This window comes from Epinephelus fuscoguttatus, linkage group LG13, assembly GCF_011397635.1.
Source record: "Epinephelus fuscoguttatus linkage group LG13, E.fuscoguttatus.final_Chr_v1".
Taxonomy (NCBI): domain Eukaryota; kingdom Metazoa; phylum Chordata; class Actinopteri; order Perciformes; family Serranidae; genus Epinephelus; species Epinephelus fuscoguttatus.
Genome location: NC_064764.1, coordinates 8,159,571 through 8,185,377, shown reverse-complemented (window position 1 = coordinate 8,185,377; position 25,807 = coordinate 8,159,571).

Genomic DNA, 25,807 nt, shown 5'->3' with positions numbered 1-25,807 from the left:
TACAGCTAACCTACATACTGGTCACCTGAGGAGGCATACACACAGCCCAGTCTTGAGCTGCTTTTACACTGTGCTGGTTTGCAGGTGGAAGATATCACTGGAAATAACTCTAAATGCTGAACACATCTCAAGGGCAGAGGATCTCTGGTCAATCACTGTTTGTTTAAATTACCATTTCCACATACAAACTAAGAGAATCTTTCCCATCATGGATGGCAGAACATGCAGCCCGCTGATTAGTTTTCAAGGTAATAAGCCGGACGTGTAATTGTACCGTTATGTTGTTTACATGATGATTTAAACACACTTAAGGAAGCTCTGTAGGATTTAGGTGATTACCACAGGATGAAGGTGTCTCTAATTCACTCTGCCAGCCCTCTCACTTTTAACATATATCTGTCTTGATGACTTGTTTACAGCTGCCCTTTTATGGCCATTGTTAGCTTGTGCACCACTTATAGAGTTGAAAGGAATTTTGATGCTAGAATTGTACAGCTGTAGCACTTTTGTAGGGTTTACAGTCATGTCCCTTTAAAGCCCCTTGAATAACCCTAAGGAGAGATTATAACTTTCTGTGACATACCATTACAGATAATTGGTTAATTCGACAGATATTCTCACTTGTTTGGATTAAGTGATAGATAGACAGCAGTAACATCCAGAGAACCTTTTCATCCAGTTAAACAGTCCTGACCTAACTCAAGTGACATGGGGTCAAACTCTCAAGGCATTCCCAAAATGACCTAAAGTAATGGGGTGGGTTCTCTTCTCAATCTAGCAAGTGCATGACATCTGAAATGAGAAACAGCAGGTGCCATTTCCCGAAAGGAAACACAGAAGCAAGGCCTTTGTTGCACCCAGTCTGATGGCCATCGTCGCAACAAGGCAGCTGGACAGATTTCAAAGGAGCTCTATCAGGGCCCCACTGGGTTCATGTTCTCCCATCATCCTTTGTGAAAGTTCTAACCACCCCTGTCAGACTTTTCAGGCTATACCGAAGCTGCCTCATTAAACTGCTTTTTTCAGACCTATGGAATTTATATTGAACATACAGTATTTAGTTGATGCATCAGTTGAGAGCAATGTACCTTAGGTCATATGCTTTCTAATACTTAATGTGTTATGTTAAAGTTCCCTGACATCGCATCTAGAAATACAAGGCAAAACATTGTAGACATTTAAACATTATTTTTGCATTTCCTGCTGTAAAGCATGTGCACCACTGACAAAATGTCATTATATGATTTTTTTTTTTTTTTTTTCAGAAGGGCAGAATGTGAGTGTGGGGGGTGCACTAACCCACTGGGTGTTTAAGGTATACCGGAATTGTTAGTTAGTATTTGTAAACATTCAAATTCTCTGTAGGAACATAACATTTGGGGTAATGGAAAAGCCAGTACTTAAGCAAGCTAACTAAACTAACCACTGGTCCGTACCTGTCAAACAGAAAACAGGCCAGCTCGATTTGTGCCAAAACACTTGCAACTACAGACATACCACATGGAGACCATATAACCAGGATTGATCAGCTTGGGCAAATACCTTTGCTGATTTTCCACCTTCGTGCATCTGTGTTTTATCTCCATCCTACTTTCAGTGGTTCCTGCAATAGTTCTATCTTTGAACTCCCTCACCTCTGTGGTCATCACTGTTTTGTTACCAACACTTGTATCCCTGCTGATAGGTACAGGCAGGTCTTGTAGAGACTTTTCATGTCTTCTACATCTCATGGCCTCTCTGATTTAGCAGCTGGGAAGGAAGAAAAAAAATCCACCCTTTACCCCCATCTTCACCATCACTGCTGACCCCTGTACAAGCTCTCTGCTACTGACACCTGTGTTCCTACCTTGCTGGGAAGAGTCAAGATCAATTAACTTCCAAGAAGAAGAATATGGAAGAAGCTTCTTGGAACACTCTGAAAACTGACGCTTGCCACCTTCTTTCTGTTGTAAGCGCGTATCAGTGAGGCATGAAGGAACAAATCCAATTCAGACATTCTTAGAACGGGGTGAGGCTTTTTGACATCTGATCTGTTTTCCCAGTTCTTGACGTAGATACTTGAACTCAGGTTCACCTAATATTGGTGAGATGACAGTTTAAGCAGATACCACATTCATTTATGGATGGCTGCACTTTGTGATTACCGGGGGGAGCACTGGGAGGGCTAGGTAGGACAGTTATTTTCAGACCCATAAAGTCTGGAGTGCAGGTCTGTGGAATAATCCACCACCCCAAAGGCCTCGCTACCTCCAGTGCAATAACAGCCTGTCTCCAACCTTAAAAATAGCTGGACGCTGGAACTCTCATTATAACTATCCATCCCTGCAGTGGAAAACGTCTGACAGAGGGAGGGAAAATAAAGTTTGTTTATAAACGAGGCACATGTGCCCTGCCAATATCTTTTAGTGAATGATTTCAGTATTTAACATGTCCAAGAGGCGATAAGTGCAGGACGCAGTAGAGCGCAACCAGAGAATTGAAAGGATTTGAATGTTGAGTGGTGATCTGTGATTTTTTGGTGACTTCTCTTCCTTATAATTTTACAAATGAGATATTTTTTATTTATTTAAATTGCATTACAGCTACAAGAAGTCAAAGATGTAATGCACAACCTTTGGCCTTAAGGCAGCGAGGTGTCATTACTGGAATGAACAATCTCCTGTTGAACAACGTCTTTTCTCACATCAAATAGCTCACACTAGATCAGCCCCCACACTAAGCTGCTGGGAGCTGCTCTAATCGGCTCAACCTTCGAGGGTCAAAAAAGAAAGAGGCGAGAAAGAGTGTGAGAAGGAGGTGGAACCCATACTGGGAGTTGGTGTGTGTAGGTGTTTGTGTGTGTGTGTTGGAGGGTGGAGGGGGGGGGGGGGGGGTTGCTGAGAGGCGGCCGTAGGCTGAGATCTTCTAAATTCACACCAGCTGTAGTGATGTCAGCAGGCAGTGTGTCGAATATTCCGGCTCAGAAGCTCCGGCCAGGCTTGTGTGTAAATCTGTGTATTCAGGTGCGTTGTGTGAAGTCATCTTGAGCGGACCGGCCAAACTCTGGGTCCGCAGGGAAGCTGGCGTTCCCAGGCCAAAAGCTTTCTTCTTCTACCATCCCCATTCACCCATCATTTCTCTTACTGTCTCAGCCTCTCCAATACTCTCTTCCTCTGTTTGAATTCTTGTTCCTCCCGCTGGTCAAAGTCTTCCACCCCTGACTTACAGCCGAAATACATGGGATGGAGTGAGTTTTTTTTTTACCTGCAACACAGACTTTGCAGCGTGTGGTTTCTGCCAGCTTCACTGTGTGCATTTTGAGTTTAAGTTTAATTAAGTGACATAGGTGTTTCTAGCCCATTTTTGGGGGTGCTGAAGCACCCCTAAATTGGATCCCAGCACCCCTAAAATTTGAGAGATTTTTAAAAAAAAATTTTTTTTTTTACTGTATGTCCCTTTTTAACAAGCTAGAAAAGTGCCAAAACCATACAGTACTTGGTTGAAATGTAATATTTTAACAACAAAAATACAGCAGCCCCCCCCCCCCCCCCCTCCTGGTTTGATCCACCCCATCCCTCCCACCTTTCCCTGATTCTCTGAGCGCTCTATCTGCACAGAGCAATGTGCTGCCTTGGGTGATATGCAGTAGTGGTGTAAGTACAGTGTGTGTGTGTGTGTGTGTGTGTGTGTGTGCATACATTGTACCATAGGCAGGGTTGCCTCTCTTTTATTATTTTAATATCATTATTATTTTGTAGATTTCAAGCACTTTTCTTTTTTTGAAGTGTATTTTTATTTATGTATTTGTATTATATAATACAGACAAGAAGGAAAAAAGCAGAGACAAACACTGAAAAAGTCAATTACTGTTAATGTGTTTGCTGCGGCTCAGCATTTAAATAACCTTTATCAGATTTGATGGTTTAGTGACAGACTTTCCCAAAAAGTGTTGTGCTTTACTTTCACACATGTGGGAATGAAACTGAGTTAAAATGTACAAAACAGTAAAATTTATCTTAGCCTGGCCGGGCAGCTCTCTGGGTGCTCAGCACCCCTAAACCTCTGATACTAGAATCGCCCCTGTTAAGTGATAATGCAGGGTTTGGAAGCTCAGGCTATATTAAAGGGAAATTTCGGTTTATTTCAACCCGCCTCCTATCGTCCTAAATTTGTTTCAAGTGACTAGTGACATAGAAATAATAGTTAGCATGCTAGCCGTAGCCATGTTAGCACTTGAAGGTATGCCCGTTCACTTACATTTTAACTGGTCTGACGCTACTATGCGCGTATCTAGGCTAACAGCTAACATGCTAACTATTATTTCTATGTCACTAGTCACTTGAAACAAATTTAGGACGATAGGAGACAGGTTGAAATAAACCGAAATTTACCTTTAACTAGATTGTTTTAATACAGCACACACTGATTTGATTTTCATGTGAAATGTAAAAACACCCACATGGTTGCTCTGCTAAGTTGCATTGCCTCTGGTACAATGATGTATTCAGCTAAATCCTTTTAAAGACATTGTACTTGGGTTTTTACACAGCTGTAGTTTTTACCAGGAAAGAAAAAACAAATCAGTAATGTAAAAACAGAGAAGCATCACGCAGCTCTTCTCAGCTTCCGTGGTCAGAGCTTTGATTGATTATAATGGACGCACTCTGCTGCAGGCATGCTGCTGCAGAGGTGTCACACTGGGTCTGTGTACCATGTATTTTGGCCGTTATGGTCACTCTCCAACACTCCTCCTTTTGTCTTTTGATAACAGCAATTTGTTTCCAGTTCTCATGGCCGTGTCCCCTGTAGCAGCAGAGTAAAATGAAGATGCAATACCTCTTGCCACCAACCCCTAAACAATGTTTTAAATTTAAAATATTGTGTGTAAATATAAAACCGTGTCAATGATATTATCCAGTCTGTTGAGCTGCCTGATTTAGTGGTTATTTTGCTCTCTCTTCCTAAATCTGTAGTTGATAACTTGTACGTCATATGTGTTGAAACTGTCACTACATCCTGACCATAGTACACAAAACAGATAATCACTGACAAACATCTGATTCCTCTGCCCCCTCTTAGTGCTTCTGATGGCATTTGCCAGAATTCACTACATCTGAAGGAAAGCAACAAAAACAAGATTCTCTACAGCAGCTGTCAACAGTGTTGGGCAAGTTACTCTTAAAATGTAATATATTACATTTTACCAGTTATGATCATTTTAAAGTGATATGTTATTTTACAATATTACTCTGTGTAGAGTAATATGTTACTTATTACATTGCTTTTGCATTACTTTCACTAAAATGACATCAGAAGAACTAATGTTCAGTTCATTTCAAATCCAGTGCTGCGCAGTTCTGACCCATTCATGCATTCACATATAGTGGTTACCACTTTGTATTAAAATCCCCTGCTCATATTAATAATAGCGTGATGATATAGAACAATTAAACAGCCTAGACATTTTAAGATTAATAAATAGCCTTGGACACATATGGATAAATATATGGGGCCTATGATATGAAACGCAATAAAAAAAAAATTGAGGTGAGCACAGCAAACGGAATGGCTTGCGATTAAGTCACCATGACAAGTGCAAATGAATACTCCAGAGCTGGAGGACCCACCTGCTGGTTCCCAGTGTGCCGGTCAGCTACAGCAGCACTGGAGAGAGAGTTTGGATAAGAACAGGACTGTGTGCCAGCATTGCTCTGCAGTTGTGAGGGATGTGAATGGAAACACATACAACATATACTCACATACTTACATAAGAAAGGACAAATAACACAACAGTCTACAGGGGATATTTTGTCTGGTGGCACACTGGCAGAAGAGGAGCTGTGTGGAGCAGTGTGGATGAATGTAAAATGAAAACAATAAACAGTAATTTCACGTGATAACATGATACGTGATTTTGCAAATGTAATAATATTAGCCAAAATCCAGTTGGTAACGCATTACAGTATATTACTTTGTTACTGCTAAAAAGTAATATATTACTGTAAAGCATTACTTTTGTAATGCGTTACCCCCAACACTGGCTGTCATTACAGCTTGTGAACTTCAGTCAAACTGTCAAACAAGGCAGCGCTGATCAAATATGAATCAAGATTCTATAACTGCATTGCCTATTTCTCACCTCAAATGCTTTCAGAAACTTATTTTAGTGTACTGCTTACCTGCACAATGAGAAAGTTTGTGACCACTCTGCTCCTGATGGTGGGCGGAGCTTGATTTCACTTGAGTGTTTTTTAACATGGCAAACTGTCTTGTATGAACATAAATAAAGCACATGTTGAACTTAGAAAAGGAAAGTAAATGCCCAATCTTCCACCTCCAAGCTAACACTTTACTCGCTCTCCCAGCTTACACGTCAACAAACGGCATGTGTATGGTGTGAGGGTGGGGAGGGCTTTAATTTTAACGTCACTGCTCTTTGATAAAGGCTCAGTGGAAGTTTCCATTTTAAAAACAAAGACAAGAACACAGATGGACCCACGCTTTAACTTGAAGGATGTCAGTTACACATAATGTCAATTTTTTTAAGGCTCAATTTTACAGTAAAAATCAGACTTTGGTTAACAACACAATATATCTAGGATTTTGTCCCCCACTAAAAATACAAAACATCTTGTCTGGATAAGAATCCAGTAGTGTACCCCACTGCTCTCATTCTTGCGGTTTGTCACGCCATCTGTTACTAAAGAGGATAAGGTTTCATAGTGTATTTTCATGAACAATACAGATGCTCAGTTTCTAAATCTATTATATTATTCTATGTAGTTCTACACAGTAGGAGGCCTTGATGGACCATGATGCAATTATTTTTTTGGTCTTTTAAACATGTTTTTAGTTTAAAAAGCAAAACCTGTCACAGTACATTTGGCCCAAAGAAGTACTGGGAGCTTTCTCTAGTGATGGAAACTGTGCATAACGTTGATAGGGATGGGCTGTCTTTTTGACGCCCACACTGGGAAACTGCTGAAATCACAAAGACAAATCTCCAGTTAATTTAGTCATAGGACAGGAGCAGGAAGTGATTGCGTGGACGTGATGTTTACATAACTAAAAGTTTGTTACTCTAACCCAGTGAATTAAAGTGCAGAAGTCCCACTTGAGCAGAATAGGTGTGTGTGTGTATGTGTGTGTGCGTGAGTGTGCATGCAGGGGTGGAGGGGTTAGGGGCACACAAAGGTTGTGCACCACTGTAAAAGATGAAAAGAAAATACCTCAGAGTATTGGGTTACAGTAAATCTAATTAGAGGATTACTGTTGTGATAAGGATTGGGAAGCTTGTTTAGCTGTTCGCATTCTGGTTTGACTTCAGTTACACACTTGATGTAATGCAATATAATTACCTTGTAATTATACTTTTGAGGATGTTTAGTAATGCAATATACCATTTTGCAACTGCGAGTTAAGGCCACAGTGTTAGAGGGAGCTCGATTAGTGCCAAAACAAAATGGTGACTTCAAGATGTAATCTGCTTCTCTGCTTCAGGCATTCTGCTGCTTATATCACAGCCAGTAAAGAGTGAATTGAGGCTTGCTGCGAGTAAAAACACACCACAAACAAAACACTGTTTTGCAAAGGAATCAGCATATGCCATATATCCATGCTGTGTGACTTCTGTACTTGAAGACATTTAAATAGTAATTACCTTTTTATGTCATGACACAGGCTGTTCTCATGCACCCGTCATACTTATACCTATGAAAAGCAATGCACCAAAATTTGTACATATCCCACATAATCATGAGCCAGTAATTTGTATATATAATCCACATATTTGGGAAAGGTGCGATTATAACAATGGGCTGACAGGAGTAACGAAGGAAGTATTCCCCGTAAGGAGGCAGGTTGGGGTGGTGGATGGGTCAAAGGACTTTTCCTCGGTAGTCTGGTGTTTGGAAACAAGTGTAAACCAAGTGAACTGAGTTATTTCAAGGTATGTCGTCACCATGTTTCTCTTCTTAAACCTAACCTACATAACTTGACTTTGCTAGACCTAAATACACCCAACCAAATTTCTTTTCTTCAGCCTCACCAAAGTAACTTTACTTGCCTAAACCTAACCCACGCAACTCAGGGTGTTCCATATCATCTCGTTCATGATAATACTGGTATAATTTTTAATATGATATTAAAAATTAATATTGTGATACTGGTAATATTTCCACATATATTGATGTCATACTGTTACCTCTCTCTCAAACAGCACATATCATCTTTTAATCTGCACACTCGTATTCTGTCATAAATATTATCTTTATTTCATTTTTCTGTCTCTCCTGATTTAAATACACCGATGGGTTCCCTGTGCAACGCTCTGGGATGTTGAGGGGTGTGATTAAGTGTTGGTAATTGACGACCTAGGAGTGAAAACAGGTTGGTCTTTCAGTCATCCATCTCACACACGTCTGACGGATCAATACAGGTGTCTTTACAGGCCGCAGACATTGTGTAAAACGTTGTTTTCACAAATCTGTCAAATAAGAGTTTTATTCAGATTTAAAAATTGGATATACATGCACAATGGCTGCTGTTTTTTATATCCCTGTACAGAAAGCATAAGACCTATTTTTTTATTACTATGATCAATACAGCCATCACAGGGTCAAAAAAGGAAAAAACAGCATCAGCAGGATCCTCCAATGCTCAGATGTTCACATCCATATTGTGGCTTTTGAAAACAATGATATCATCCAGCAATTAAACTGTGTCCATGTGACAGAACAACCAGGTCACCCAGGGATGTCCTGTGTTAGCAGAGGTGTGTTTGGATACACTCACTCAGCCCATCCTGTGACGTATTTTATGAATAGGTCTCTGTGGAGACAGGATGACAGAAAAACCATATTATTTCTGTTCCTTATGACTCAAGTCTCAGCTGAGATCAGGGTCAGATCTGCTGACCCACTGCACATAATCAAAAGGTTGACAGAAGGTAAAATAGATCCCAACAGACCTCCTTAAATGTCTCTTGCAGTGAGGGATGTGCTGCTTATTGTATTTGCAAGGGGAATTTGGCTACATGTTGCTTAAAAATCAATTTTCCAGGAAAATAACACCCTCGGGAACCTGGGATTTTTAGCATGCATGTTCTTGTAAAAGAGCTTCTCCAAACCTCCAAACACCAGATAACTGCCAGCTTGTCCTTGAAATGCTCAAAACCTAGCACAATTTTATTATTCAACTTTTTTTTTTTTTTTTTTTTTTTAGCAGTTTCTTTCAATTTCTTCAGTTAAGCTGAAATAGCAGCTTAGAGTTCAGCTGTGTGGCAAAATATTTATCAATGCAAAATCTGTAAATGAAAATGATACAGGCATTTCAACAAGTACTTCAGTCAGAGCAGAGCGCCATTTAGAAAAGCTCCTGCATCTCCTTTTGCTGCCACAGCACACAAAAATAATCTCCAGTTAGCATGAAAGAAAGACATTACAAATCACTCTGTTGATTTGAATAGTTACTCTCAGTTTAGTTTAAGGATTTGTAGTCACTATTGGTGTTTCCATAAATGGTTCATTAAAACTTAGTTTGAAGTATCACATTAAAAAAGCTGTATGGAAATGGATAAATCTGACAAAACTTTCTTAATTGCACAAAAAAGCTTTTACACTCACTTGAGTTTGTCTTTACCCTTGTTGAAAAAGAGCTGATGCTCTAAATGGGATACAGAAATGCTTTTGAAGAATAAGTTCTGATGTAGCAAACTGATCAGCTGTTTCTGCTGTTGGCATCTTCCCAGATATTCCTGCAGCGACATCATTTGTCTTCAAATCCAGACAGCATGAAACATGGCCAATACTAGCTAACATGTGAGAACATGAATTAAGACTTCCCTGAAGACCGCTTTCTATTTTTATCTCTTAGATGGGTTAATTGGCCAAGATGACTTGTTTAGTTTCTGGCTTGCATCCTCTATTTCTTCTCATGTGTTTACTTGTGGATTACAGCCGTGCATAAAGTGTAGCCTATACCACCAACTTCTGAAGAAAGTACGCTTTGTGTAGCCTTGTTTATTTGCTCCAAACCAGTTAATGGAAATGGGCCTAGTTAACACTGTTGCATTGCATTTCACAGTTGCTTGACAATTTTGAATGGAAACATGGTCACTGACACTGTTGTTTGTTGTTTTAGACCATATGTTTTCTATGGGGTGCCGTTTGTAAAGTGGCTTACCCTGAAAATAACATCAACATTTTGCCACATTTAGCTTCAAACAATGTTTAAAAAAGTGTTGTGAATTTTTTAACGTCACCTTTTACCACATTTACAGCAATATTTGTTAACTAAGAAATATATTAAATAGTTAAATCTAAATATTAAATGTGGCACCTAAATGTTAAATGTTAAATCTAAATCTAAATCTAAATCTAAATGTTAAATCTAAATGCTAAATCTAAATCTAACTCTAAATGTTAAATCTAAATATTAAATCTAAATCTAAATCTAAATGTTAAATCTAAATACTAAATCTAAATCTAAATGTTCTGGGTGAAACTAAATATTTAGCTAACATGCAAATTCACACTGCCGGTCACCGGGAGTACCAAATTAAAAGCTTGAGAAGGTCAGACTGTGTTTATAGAATCAAATAACGAATTAAAACCAACTTATTGGGGGGGGGGAATCACCTTGTTGCTTACAAATACTTCCGGGTAGAAAACCGGCAGAGTTTAGCTACATATGAATATCTCACATTTTTCATGTCACTATATCACTGCTTAGACTAATCTGGTGTTTGTAAAGTCTATAAACACAATGACTGAACAAACATTACTATTTCTGTGTGCACGTTTTGAAATTAATAACATGGTTATCGTAGATTAGTGGGGCTAACCGTTAGCTGTTAGAGTTAGAGTTAGCATTTAGATTTAACATTTAGATTTAGATTTAATATTCAGATTTAACATTTAGGTGCCACATTTAATATTTAGATTTAACTATTTAATATAATTCTAAGTTAACAAATATTGCTGTAAATGTGGTAAAAGGTGACGTTAAAAAACTGACAACACTTTTTTAAACACTGTTTGAAGCTAAATGTGGCAAAATGTTGATGTTATTTTCAGCGTTTTCAACAGGGGGTCGATGACCCCTAGGAGGTTCCCAGAGTTAATAACAAACAAAGAAAAACAAAACAAACAAACAAAGTAACCCATTATATTTATACAGTAGTACACAGCATCAATGATAGGCTAACTGCTACCCATAAATTCTTGTCAAATGAACCATGATGAAAAAATATATGAATTTTACAATGATTATTATTTCAATAGCTTATTATTGTACGCCCCCAATAAGGTATGTTTACACATGGAACTTAAGGCTGCCCTACACGTAAAGGTAGGCCTAGTTTCATATGCAACTCAATTTTATGTATGTTGTAGGGGGTCCCTCCTCCATCTCTCTTTCAGGTAAGGGGTCCCTGAAAAACGCTGAAGCCCTTTGTTTTGAACTAAGCAATCACACCACAGTTTAAAAGAACATTAGTATGTATCTAATCTCTATAGACAGATTCTGGATATATATGAAAAATCTATAAGCAACTGTCCAAGATTTTGATATCCAAACATTCTGAGTCGAGTAGCATTGATCATGTTTGAACGGCCATTGGTTGCCTGTAGATAAACAGTCTATGGAGAGCAAAAGAGGTGGAATGCACTGACTGAAACAGATTTGTGGAACCCATCGGCTATTGTCTGATGATGATTTAGCTTTTTATAATTTTTTATTGTTTTTAATTGCATTCTTATGCAGACATCTGTTTACAGAGATTAGCTTAAATGTTGTCTGGACCTGTCTCATACAGTTTATCAAACTATGAACAATGAGCAGTGCATGAAAGAGGAAGTCTTGGCCTCCATACCCACTGGCTACACCACCACCACCACCAGAGGCTTTAGCATTATCCTGTCCTGAGATTACTATGCACCTCAGCAATGGATTCACTGTTAACAAAGTAATGTTCAACACTGGCCCTGACTGTCTTTAGTACTGTGGTATGATCAGCTGGTTCATACAGGTCCACTCAATTGAGCCCAGAACTAGGCCTATTGAAACACCATATCATGATTATTCATGCTGCTTCTACAGTCTCTCAGTTAGCATGTAGCCAAAGAGTAACATACTATTAATCACTGCTAAATTGAATGCTAAAAGGTAATGTTATAGATAGTGATGTTAATTAAAAGTCAGTTAAGTTTGATGTTGAAAATTCATTTGAGCATGTTTTGAACACCTGTGATCAAGACTATGATTTTTATTCTCTGCTAAGCTCCTATAAAATGCATTAAAATTCATAACAGGACACAGGGAAAAACATAGCATTAAACGCATCTGTATGGCTGTCATCATGTTTTTCCTTCACAAGGATAGTCTATTTTAAATAGGGATTGGTGTTCTACGAAAAAAAAACAAAAAATAAAATAAAATCACTAGTCCTACATGATGAATAAAGTCAGAAAGGTCAGACTGATACATTCTTATTGTAAAAATACCGGTTAAGGGGAAAACCCTCCCTGTGGGTATATTTAACTGTGTGTGTATGTATTTCAGAGTAAACTTTCCTTCACATTGAAAAAAAAAACATAAATACACTTGCACAGGGGGATGTGTGTGTCTATGCATGCAAGATTTTGTGAAGGTCTTGCACTTTGTGATACACTGCTGGTGTAATCATGATCCCAGAAACTGACAGAGTCATTAATGTTTACAACACCTATTGGTGGACATGTCAGTCTTTGGCTTTAGAGGGCCGTTTAATATATGATCAAGCAAAAGGATAAGAGGTCACGCTCACCCCCAAGAGGCATATCTGTGTACATGCCTGGCGAGCTTTGCGGTGTGGAAACCTCGCCGCCACCGAGGCTCCTTGGCACAATCTCTGCATTCTTTTCTTGACCATCACCCTTGGATTCCTCAGGGGCACTGCCCTTAAACAGTATACCGCTGTCCATCTTGCCGGTTTACTGACTTAAATTCCTGCATGGTTTCCACCCTCCGCCCTATGGTCAAAAGCAACATCCTTTTGCCAGTCCTTGAGTTGAATGACTCTTCCCAGTGGTTATGAGGCAGTTTATCCGCGCTGGCACTGCTGCCAGCAATGCCAGCATCCATGTTACTGCTGGTATTATATTACCATTGTCTCCAGACAGCGCCTTTAAACATTAGCAGAGCCCTTTTTTTTTATTGGGTGTGTTGAGTTACGACTGATGCAGCAGTGAGACGGAGCAACTGTGCTGGTGTAGGGATTAGTTCAGACAAAGGATGAAACTTTGTACTGCTCTGCACACTCTTATCACACCAGCCCATCTTTTCTGGGATTGAAAAAAAAATCTGTCTGCTTTTTTTATTTGAGGCTACAAAAACAAACCAGCTGACGCGATGCCAAAGAAAATTCTTACATGTCACTAATTGTCAAGAAAAGCTGGCTGCTGGACATGTCTATTTAATACGGACAGTATCCAAAACAAACATTGCCACTGCTGACATGGAGATATGAGCTGTCTGCACTGAAGTGCCAATCTGACAAATACCCCAACCCTCCCTTGCTTTAAAATACCAATCCTACATTTCTTTCTCAGCTCTTTTAATGAGAGGCTCAGCCCTCATGTCCACATGTATTTTTTATTACACCCTTTAATGTAATATTATAAAGCAATCCTTCACCCAGCCCTTTTCACCCAGTGTCTCTTTGGTCCCTTTTGCACTTGTCATTTCAGTTGCCTTGCATGTGAAATCCAGATGAGATTTAGGACACTCTCATTTACACTTAAACACATATGTTTGTTTCCTTTGATTGCAGTTTCTCTTGGTTTTTCCATACATTATGCAAATTATAATCAGCCCTACTCCACATGATGGTGGTAATGCACATGCTGCCAGAAATACACCAGAATTAGAGCAACTGCTGCACCTTAACAATTACATTTTATCTAGCTTAGCAAATAATAACACAAAGATGCCCATGTAAGGAGGCAGATGGATCAAACAAACACAGGACTTTGACTCAGGAGACAGCGGCGCTTGAAATGTGTGAAACCAAAAGACAGTGTAACAAACCATGTTTTTTCAACACATAATCAAGCAGTCTTGGTACGTAACTACTACCATTTTACAAAGTTGATACTCTCCAACAGTAATCTATGCCATTTTAGGATTCACTGGCAAGCAACCTATTCTGTCGTTCAGGTAAGAGGATGTGTGGTGATGTGTGGTGTTTTGTGTTGAAGTCATTGGAGCTGCTTTTCCTTAATATTTTCCTTTAACATCTGGCAAGTATGCATCTCTCAAGCTGGTTCCAGTCTCAGGAATTGGATAGCTATCCAAACCAAGATTCATGAGGTGATTAAGACATTTTGTCTGTCCATGTGTCTCTGTCTCTTCCTGTACTGCGATGTTGGAAACCCTTGGCTATCGTCTAAAAACTATATATAGCCTCTGGGGCACAGTCAGTGTTCTAGGGGTTCCAGTGGAGCCTGGGGGTATCTGGGCCAAGACCTCCTCTTCTGTGCATTGATTATTCTTAACAGTTCGTTTAGCAACTTGAGACAGGTCCAGGCAACATCTAGGCTAATCTTTATCAACAGATATTGGCATATGTACGCAGATAATGCCGGCCTTACACCAAACAAATTTTCAAGAAATTTTACTGTCACAGAAAAATTTCCAATGTCAGAATAAAATCATGAGAGTTTTTCATCAGTTAGTGCACGCTCCCACATGGTCTTGATTGTATGGTGCAGGGTGGTCTTCAAACTCAGTCAGTTTTTTTTCTGGCCTTGTCACATCAAGGCCAGAAAAAAAAACTGTTTAATACTGTTGCAATTTTTTGTGTGTGTGTGTTTGTGTGTGTGTGTGTGTGTTTGGGGGGGGGGGGGCATGCAAATACTGAAATTCAATAATGTAAGCATTGTAAACAACCAATGGCTGCGCTCTCTCCATCACCAAACAGGAAGTGGCTCCGGGACTCCTGGGGGAAGCAAGAGGGGGGAACAAGTCTTGGTTCCCTTGGGATGTATATAAGGAGAAGAAACTTGTAAAGTGAACAAGAGTTGTTGTCGGCATGGTTCTGATCCACCAACCAACACTTATTTTAGTAAGCGATCTTAATTTTTGAAACAATTTGCCTTGCATTCCACACAGTCTCCTCCCACTGAAATAGCGCATCTAAGTCAGTTATGCAACATCCAAAATGTAAAGTTTGTGCACAAATACAGTTTCATATGACGCCTTTTTTTCTTGAGTTTCTGAAGTCACATGTTTTTGTTACCACATAAGGAATTGTTAAATGTCTTAAAACGAGTTTGGTGTAATATTTTGCACCAGGAGAAGAATGAGAAATAATAAGTCCAGTTGTGGGGTGACCTCCAGCTGACCTGGTAATGTAAGGTAAATGTCTTTTTCAGCAGCTCAGGTTAGATTCTAACCTGTGGCCCTTTGCTACATGCCATCCCCCCTCTCGCTCCTTAATTATCATTAAGGCTTGCAAAGGCTTGACACTGCAAGATCAACAGTCTTTGCAAACTTGTTTGTGACTAAGAACTTTTATTGTCTTCAGATAGAAGAGGACACCAGACTTTGGTCTGTCAGTCTTTTCAAAGTCTTTTAGTGTAAAGTAGACATAAACTGGGAAAAACTTTAATAAAACGCTAAACCACCTTCAGACAATAACTGATGGGCTCCGAGATTGCATTTTGGCCAATGTCTTTCACCTCTTTTGCCCTCCAAGCAGATGGTTTACCTGCATGCAACCAAAGCCTGTTCAAATTAGATTGGTCAGTACCTCTCAGATTACAAATAGGAATAGAATTGCTACAGGTACCAAAATCCTGTCCTGATGCCCACAGATTCTGCATTCATATGAGGAGATTACCTGTACTGTAATCATAGTGGTCTGATAGTCTGGCCTTATTTCCTAATTAAGTAGGTAAATAAAACATAAGTTTATATCTGCTTCACATTAAATGGCAGAAGCATCATTTCACAGTTACTTCATTTTATGTCTGGGCATTAGGGCCACACAGTATCAAAACTCAGTGAAGTCCCAGTTAAATTGTGGAGAGTCAAAGTCAGTGCAAGCAGAAGAGATGACAGTCCAGATCTGTGTTGACCCATACACACTGCTGGACCACCCGCCGACACGCAGACTTTGAGTATGGTGTGACAGATGCTGTCTCAACCCTCTGCCAAGCGCCACATCATGGATTTGAGGGGAGCTGTAACACCCATGCAGTCATCCACATCTCCCAATTGCTTCCAACATCTCATTAATGTGTTAAGTGTCAGTGATATGAAAATGGTGATCGCCTAAAGTGAAATGAAGTTGCACTGCTAACATGCATTTGCTCTTACACGAGACAGGCAGGGGCATGCATTTTTAATCTTCGCAGCTTCCAAGACTCCCGATGTCAGTTCCAAAAAATAAACCAGAACAAGCAGGGGCCGCGTGACAAAGCCTCTAGCTTAATAGAAGATGGTGTCAGCGTGCAGACAGCACAGAGCCTGTTTAACTTTTTTTAATCCGTTGAAATCTTCAGCTCAAGGTGAGTAGAGGTTGGAGGGATTCTCGTGTCTCATTTCTGTTAAATACTTTGCTCACTCAGCCTCACCTCTTCATTCTTTCTGCAGCAGAGGCCTTCAGCTGTTGAGATGTGTTTCATTTGCCCAGAGTGGAAACCAAAACAAAACCAGCAACATGGGTTAAGGCTGATACACAAAACTGCAGTTTCCATGGATACACATGTAAAATAATATAAGTCAGAAGTTGGTGCTGCTGACATTACTCCACCAATCATGGGCTTTGAATAGGATATACCTAAATATTTACTGTTTCCCTGCCACCCTGTTGCCATCGCAACACTAACAGGGATAAGCACCTAAAAAATAGATAGCTGACTGCATAATAAATTAATACGCCTACATATTATTCTACAGCTTTATTACATGCTACAACTTGTGAGGAATGTCAACCAAAGCAAATACAGTCAATTGGATATTTCTGTTAATTTTATACAATCAGAGCAACCCATGCAGTCATCTTAGAGACAGACAAAATGTAAAGATGACAAACCCTTTCTCCTAATTCCTTCTGTTGGGGGAAAAAATCACAGCAAATAAACCACAGTAAAGACTCGACGAAATGTTATAGGCAGCCACAGAGAAGAGAAAAAAAAAACACCTATTACTCAGAGGCAGTGACTTTGCACTTCATTCAAGAACTACATGTGTTTCCAAGTGTTTATGAGTCCCAGTGAGTGGCCTTGTGGGACGTGGGAGTGGAGGACAAGGGCACAACAAAAGGGAGCAGTCTGCTTTAATAGGTGTGTGCTGGAATAGACGGACAAGTTACAAGTCTAAGACTGGCCAGTGTGTCGCACTGAAAAGTGAACTGGCAGCATTAATTGGCCAGACCAGTGATTACTGTGTAAACATCAAAGACAGATGCAGAGGCAAATACTGCAAGTTAAATATAACTAAATGTCACTACTTAACAAACATCATCAGTGATGTGAAACTCTTTTAATAGCAAAGTTGAGTCTTGATCTCTGTTCTTGATTCAGTATCAGTATTTACAGATAGACAGTATGGCGCCCACTGTGGCTGATGTATTTGCTTCACCGATGACACTGCAGTCATTGGGCTGATCACTGGTGGGGTAGAGACATCATATAGAGGACAGATGGCAGAACTGGTGGCCTGGTGTCAGGAAAATAATTTATCCCTAAATGCAGATAAGACCAAGGAGATAATTATTGATCTCAGGAGAAGGGAAGGGCAGCACATGCCACTACACATCGGTGAGACAAGGACAGAGAGGGTGAAAACCTTTAAATTTCGTATAATGGATAAATTCATCTTTTGATCTTCTCTGATTACTTCTCTAAGTTAAGCTAACATAACAGTCAGAGAATACTGACATTAAAAGACTTTAAAAAATGCAATTTGGGCTTATTGTTAACTGAGCTTTATTTTAACCGTAACGACTTAACATGGCACTGAGATTCAACAACATACACATAAAGCATTCCTTCCCGAGAAAAAAAGCAGCTTTTACACAGGACGTTATGAAGCTCTAGCCAAAGTTTGGTCAGGCAGACAATACTTTTCATGCTCAGGCTACAAGTTTTCCTTCTCACCCTGCCATTCACTCCTTTCATGTATGCTCACTCACTATCTCTAGGTGTCATTGTCTGGGTAGGTCAGTTGAGTCATCAGCTGTTTTCAGCTAATTCACTATCAGCCAATAGCACAGCGATACACTTTCTCATCTTACTGCTCTTCATTTTATGTATGGTTCTTTCTCTGCCGTATTTTCTTGCTGCAGTTGTGTGTGCTCTCTGTCTTTACGGATTCATCATTTTAAAATTCTCTGTGTCATCCTAATGTATTATTTAGAGACTAAGCATATGTGTGGATGTTCTTAACAGTACTCTGTATTCATTCACAATGTCACCAAGTTTAAAGTAATGGAGAAGTGGGAGGAGGGGCATTTAATGTTGGCTCGTATGTACAGTGTGAAACAGATTATATATTGTATTTGGAGACTAAACCTGTGGTCAGCTATTGGGTTTTTCTCCTGCCCCCTGCTGCTGTGCGTGATGTTTGTTTCTGTGTAGTTTCCCCTCTTGCAGGTCCTGGTGTTCTGCATCTTGAAGCATCTGTAGCTTCTCCCCACGCTGGCAGCAGCTTCCTGCAGTATAGTGGGGACAAAATCCTGATCTGAGGGTTTGATGCACAGAGAAGAAACTATCAGAAAAAGGGGTGACCCCTTCAATCAGCTGTACGATTTCCAGGTGGTGATCCTAAAACTCAGAAGCTTGGACTCAGAGGGCCCTCTTGAACCAAGAGGTCTGGAGTTTGTGATGGGTGTTCAAGGAGCAGTGACACCTTACAATCTTCACGAATCTCCTGCATGAGCATGAACAAAAAAAGTGTCTGCTGTTAGTGCTGTTATTTCAAGTCAGTGTCTGCGTGTGTGTATGGGAGTGTGTTTGGCTGCTGTACCTGATCAGCTCAGCCTCAGGCATTGAACTCCACACCTCCTCTTGGCAGCTGAAGTCCATCAGTGTGAGCAGGCTCTGGAGTTCGTGTAACAGATCTTGGCTGGGTTTGGGAACCTGACACATGAACACAACACGTCATGACACACATCAACATTAGATACTCTTCAATCACAGACTGGAGCTCATTTTCTCTCATTAGTTCCCCTACAGTTTAGATTAGATGGATTTATGTCCTGTTGGTTAAGTGATGTGACAGGGCAACAAATATCTTCCATTTTAGTGAAAATGTTAGACAAAACAAAAGTTCTAAATATGTAAAAAATAAAAAAATAATGTAGGAGGCAAAAGCAGCAAAATTACCAATTTATTTTAAAAAGAAACTTTTATATTAAACATTTCCACAAGATGTTTCCATGTAAAGCTTGGGTATGTAAACAAACAGCCCTTCGTTGGAGGTTTTTGCACATACTTTGTTGCAGTTCATTCTTGTGAGTTCATGTTTTTCTGTTGGATTTTTTTTTAAAAAATCAACACCTTAGTTCTAGTTATATGCACATTTTTTCACCCATGCAAGTCGACCCCCTGACCTCCTGTTCCTCCTTGTTGCTGTATTTGGTAACACAGGAAAAGAGGGCCACACAGACACATGGCTAATAAACATGACAAACAAGAGGCTCTGAAAGCTCTGAGCATGGCTTATATGTTCACTGAGCTGGACCAGTAAAGCACTCTGCTGTTGTTCTATCCCAACGAGAAACAGTCCTGCTGCCCAAACAAACATTTGCTGTGGAAGAAGGTGAGTTTGACTGATAAGTGTAACTCATAGTGTTTAGGACAGGGTGTTGTATAACAACTGTCAAGAGACTGACACACTGTGATGTCTGGCTTACAACATTCACTTCCGGGTAGACAACTAGCACTTGATTTCAGTTGCAGACATATGTGAAATTGGCAGACTTGTTTATTTCCTTTGTCTTTTTCAGCCTTAAGTGTAACTCTTAAAGATATATTGTTAAACATGGTGGTCAAACCAATCTGACGTTTCTGCTGTGCTTTTTTTATGTACTGTGTTGCTTTGCTGATGCTTTGATGAAATTGTTGATGGAGGCAGCAGCAAAATGTATTTTAGCTACCTAAAAAACTATCATTGATAGTGTTCACTACATTTGGAATAACCAGCAACTCCCCTGTTTTGCCAAGTAAAATTACTGTTTTTGTCAAAGGAGACTGGAGGCGGTGAGGTAACAGCTTCAGCTCCCCATTGGAAAGGGCTGTCTGACAGCAAGGTACAGCGATGAAAGTAATCTAAATGTAGTGCTGCTTAAACTGATACTGATTTTTTAGATGGCTTTTTTTAGGGTTAGGCTAATAACTAATGGATTGAGGCAGAGTTTGCTCGTACCTGACGCGGGAGTTTTCTAACCAGAACTTACATGTAAACAAACATTGTGATTCTGTCAATACCAGTGCTGATTCTGTACCAGAACTTTGGTATTAACTAAGCGACAACCTCCAAGGCTGAAAAATGGAGCCAATGCGGAAGTGCCAAAAAATGCAGTTCATTGAATGGCCACTTGAGGCTGGCTCCAAAACAGAGTAAATCCCAATAAACCCCCATGTTAAATGCTTAACTTCAGAGCAGAAATAAACATGTTTACAGTCTGGTGCAAAAGAGGAAAATTAAAAAAAAGATTGTGGTCTACAGTCAGATCCACCCGTCACTACTCCTCTACAGCTCCATCCTCTCATCCAAATATGGTCACTTCTGGCTCCAAAAAAACAAGATGGCGATGGCCTAAATGCCAAACTCGAGGCTTCAAAACAGGGGTCCACAAACCAATGGGTGACATCATTATTTATACAGTCGATGGTATTAACACCAAACTGTATGTATATAATACCTTACTTATGGGTAATATTAAAATGTTTTCCCTCAAATCCCTTTTGCCAGATGCCCTGTATCTATATTTTTGTTTTCGCTCCATAATTCAGATCTGCTTCAGAATTTAACATGGTCTTCCTTGGCCCATGCTACAACCTTCCACCAAGTTTCATGAAAATCAGACAATTAGTTTTTCCGTAATCCTAGGTAGTAACAAGATCACAAATTTGATTGGACATTCAGTGCCAGCTTTTAATGTTGCTATAGCCACATTTAAGTTTGTAGGTTTGTAAGTATTTAGTTGTCTATTAGTCTTTATGGTACAGGAGAAGGTTTATAGGTTACAGTTGTGTTTTGTGATTTTGGAGAGTGTGTATGCCTCTGCCAACTTAAGCCATACAAATAATGGCTTTTGCACTCTGTAATACATATGGACAGATGTCTGTGCTGAGATGTGGAGAAAGGCCTGATGTTCAGACTGTGTCCTGTGTGCAGAGAAAGTCTGAAGTATTTAACTTAAAGCTATATTTTTTTAATCAATGTGTGGCTTTGTGGCTTCCTCTTATTTGACATAAGGTTTGTTTTGATGAGAGCGTGAGACAGAGCCTGAAAGAAGGTGTCTCATGCACAAAAAAGCATGAATGCTGTCAACCCTGAAAATGCACCTTAGGAGCTGTAATTAACCCCTTAAATTTAACCCCAAGAGTTTCGTGTCTGGAACCAGGGGCGCCTGAAACAAATCCTCCTATTTCACAAACCCCTATAGCAATGTCTAGGAATTTGCAACATCTCACAACATTGTGAGAAAATCAACAGAAACAAATTAACAAGCAGCAATTATGGAGATGTACAGTAGTATGTGGTGTTCTGTATCCTCCAAATGGAATCCCACATAACCATTTACTGTATTTCTTTAATTAAGGCCCTTACGGTATGTTTAGGATTTTTTCTCATGACACAATTGAGTTTTGAAGAGAGCGTCTAATGAAAGAGTTATTACATTTCCATTATCATTAGCGTCATTATAATAACAAGCTAATGATCAGGTCTAGTGAGTGCATCTCTGACTCTTAACAAACGCAGACACACCTACACAGACGTCGTCCCAGGGGCAATCTGTGGAAACATGCCCCCGACTATCTTGATCTCATGTGTGAACAGAGGTTTGGCTCCCCTCTGTTTGGGCTTGTATCACACGAAGTCCCAAAGAGGAATGGTTCGAACATGACCTCATCAGGCAGAACAAAAGACAGAGTGGAGCAGAAGAGATAGAGCGAGGCTGGGAGGAGCAGAGCTGCCTCGAGGGAGCCAGGGCTAAACCCTCTGCCGATGTTTTAGAGATTAGGATTTGGGAAGTAAATGCGTCTAATTGGGAGGGGAAGGGAGGAAGGAAGGAAGAAAGGAAGGAAGGGAGGTAAGTGGGTGGGAGGGTAATTCACTGTGAAAGAAAGGTAGCAATAGCAATATGAATAGATGGTAAAATTAGAGCAGGTCAAGATTAGCCTCAGCTGAGGATCACTTGGCGCTCATTAAATTTCTTTCTCTTTCTCTTAGTGCTTTGGCAGCATAAAGGCCTCTTCAAAAAAATCAGGACTGTATCACCAACAATAGCTATAACGCGCATTGCTTTTTGTTAGTTTAAATAAAGTGGAGTGCTTTTGCAGAATAAAATTTGGTAAAACCCGTAGCATTATGCTGCACAGCCACTTTGGCATAGCAACGAAGTTGAGACCGCAGGTTGTGAGTTGCCGTTCGGACCTGGAAACGACTGGAAAACTTGCTGGGAATCACACATATTTACACACTTTTACTATAATGTAAATAATCTAACATGCAAATTCAATTTACATAAGATCATCATTTATCCTCAGCTGCATATTTGTGGTATTTTCCCATCTCTGAACCTCTGAATTCCCCTTCAGATATGTTTTAAACGCTGTTGTGATTGTGTGATTGATATTAAGCGTAACATGGTTTACCAAAAAAACATAAATAAATAAAAGAGGCCAGCCTCCCCTTGTCCACTACCTACTGCTTGTGTTTTGCTTTTTGCTTCCTCCAGCACTGGCACAGCACTACACAAAACAAAATACTGAAAAAAAGAGTTTCAGCCATACATGTTAGAGCTTCAGTAAGACCCAGATAAGGAGTCTGTTGTGCATCAAACTTGGAGACTAGCAGACATATCAGAATGGAAAGTGTAGTTAGCATCTTTTTTTTATTTATGTTGTTTGTTAGCTTGTAGGCTAACTGGTAGTGGCCATAGACTGTATATAAAGACGGACGACATGACAACCCCCCAAAAAGTGAAGCCGAAACATTGTGATCACCCACTGGTGGCTGGCTGCAGTAAGTCATATATTCTGCCCCTTCCATGTTAGTGGATGGGGCAGAATTTATCTTAAATAAATCTTTTCCTTTTAGGTAGTTCTCAGCACGTTTTTCTTATAATCTTGGTTATAACTAGTAATTTGATGTTAAAATTAGGGGGATAGAGGTCATGAGGCTGTGCCTGCCAATCGGTATGCTTGCTTTAACTGTACGTTCACACCAGAAGCTTCCAAAGAGGCAAAGTCTGTCGCGAACGCCCAAGAAGCACGACTCTCAAAAATATTTGTGACGCTCATCACGTGAATCATTGAACGTTCAATCGTGCTTGTCAATTTAAAGGAGCTGCAAAGTGGACTACTGGCTTGAAAGCAGCATAGTTGCTGCTTGCTGTTGTCCAATCAAAAAGCTCATAGTTGACCGACAGAAAGTTATGTTTGGTCAATGAAAACAGAAAATGTATGTCATCCCATTCAAACCAAGCAAGGAAGACTCATATGCTACGTAGCAACATTAGCCTGCAATTCTCTCCTCTATTACTAACATTACACACTTTAAAACTCACCAGACCAACCGACTACCTCTGCGACACAGTCCCAAGCCTCATTCTTCTTATTTTGGTCTCTGTTACTGAACAATGACACATTATAAATGACTGAGTGGACACAAATGCAAGTAATAAACATGTCGATATCCATTGTCGGAACAAGTCTGCTGTAGGAACCAAGGTTACATGGCTTGTTCTCTGGGACCCACTTCATCGAAGCACGTCAGCATTGATTGGTTGCCGTCAAACCGCGTCAGAGCTCATTTCCATAAAGTTAAAGTCTTAACTCCCCTCCAGAGCTGCTCCGGTCGCTTTGGTCGCCCAAGACACGTGGCTGACGACCAGGTCGCCCAAGTCACCGGGCTCTCATTGAAATCTAATGACTTCCGCCGCTTTGGAAGCTCAGGTTGCTGTTGGTGTGAAGGTACAGTAAGTGGTGCTGCTCACAAATGTGTACAGGTGAGAACTCAATACCAACAGAGATCACTACTATGTTGGCTCTGGTTCCAAATGATGTCACCAAGGCAAGATGGCAGCAGCCGTATTTGGAATATTTTGCTTCATTTTTGTACAGTGGGGCTTAGTGGAGACGTGTTGTTCATATTTATATACAGTCTATGGTAGTGGCTGACACAGCGTTAGTGGTTTTGAAACATATAATAATACTTGCTGCAATGGGGTTTTTGGTAGATAGTAAAACGAAGCTCCAGGGACCCATTCACATCCAAAAACTGCGTACTCTATCATGTTTGCTGTCAAAACTCTTGCTATGCTAATGTTAATTCTGCTCTCTGCACTAAGAGAATCGGCTCTGCACTGGAGGTTTTAGGTTTCTTTGCCGGTGTGGTGCTGAAGTCTGTTCCCCCATCGATGCATAGTTACTGTATTAACTAGCTTATCTGCTTACATTTACTTTGTACCACAGTTTTGTAAGAAGATAGATTTAATTTCTCAAGCCCTTGGTGAAGTATGTAGGCTATATATCAACTACGACAACATAAGTGTGGGGTAATTATGACAGAAGAAAATCCACTGCAGGAGGAGGTCAGGATGGATGCTGGAGTCAACAAACCATTGGACTTTAACACGGGAGACAGACGTTCGTTTCCTGTTCCCAACCAACGACCATGATCATTCCCTAACCTTAAAGTTACAATGTGTAATTTACGTGGTTGTTTATTAGCAAATATCAACCATTGCTTTCATAAATATATATTTACTAAAGTGTAATGCAATTCACATACAAATGGAAGCTTTCTCATAGGCTTAGAATGATTTCTCTATATATACACAGGCAGGGCACGGTCTGCTGGAGGCTGCCGTCTTGCGTCTTTATATTTGAATACAGTGGCTGAAAGGGATATACACGCTTTGCGTTTACCTAGAACTTGCCGTCACTGGAGACGATTAAGGTGAAGCTCAATCCCAGGCGCTTCTGCGTGAACCTGCTTTGTACTTTTATGATTCTGCTGCACTTTTAAATGGAGGACCACACATATGTTTTGCCCCGTAAGAGGGAAACCACGCCACCAAATAAAAGAAAAAGATCAGATAAGCGAGGACGGGACAAAATGCGAGTGAATATCGGCGTTGCTTATTCCAGGTGGAAAGAACTCTGACGGGAGGGGCGAGCGAGTGAGCACGAGTGAGTTCTTCAATCTAGAATTTGACCGCTTATGTCACTGTTACTCACTATTTTTACACACTGAGGCTTTAACTAAGTGTTTATTATTGTTACCATGACAACAAAGCTCCCCTAATCTTAAGAAAGTGGTTATTTTAACCCAAATCACAATGTTTCCCTAACCTTTACACAGTAATGATCATAACTCAGAATCATGACTTTTCTCTGAACCTAATCAAGTTGTTTTTGTACCTTAATCACCAAGAGAAAAAAGCAACATGGGCACCCCATGAGCCCTCTTTCTCACCACCTGTTGAATGTGCTGTGGTTTGGTCTGCCATCTCCTGAGAAAAAGATCTAGCTCACTCCATGCCTGACTTTCTTCAACAGCCACTTGTTTACTTTGTCTGATATTATCAGCTGTATTGAGCTCGTGT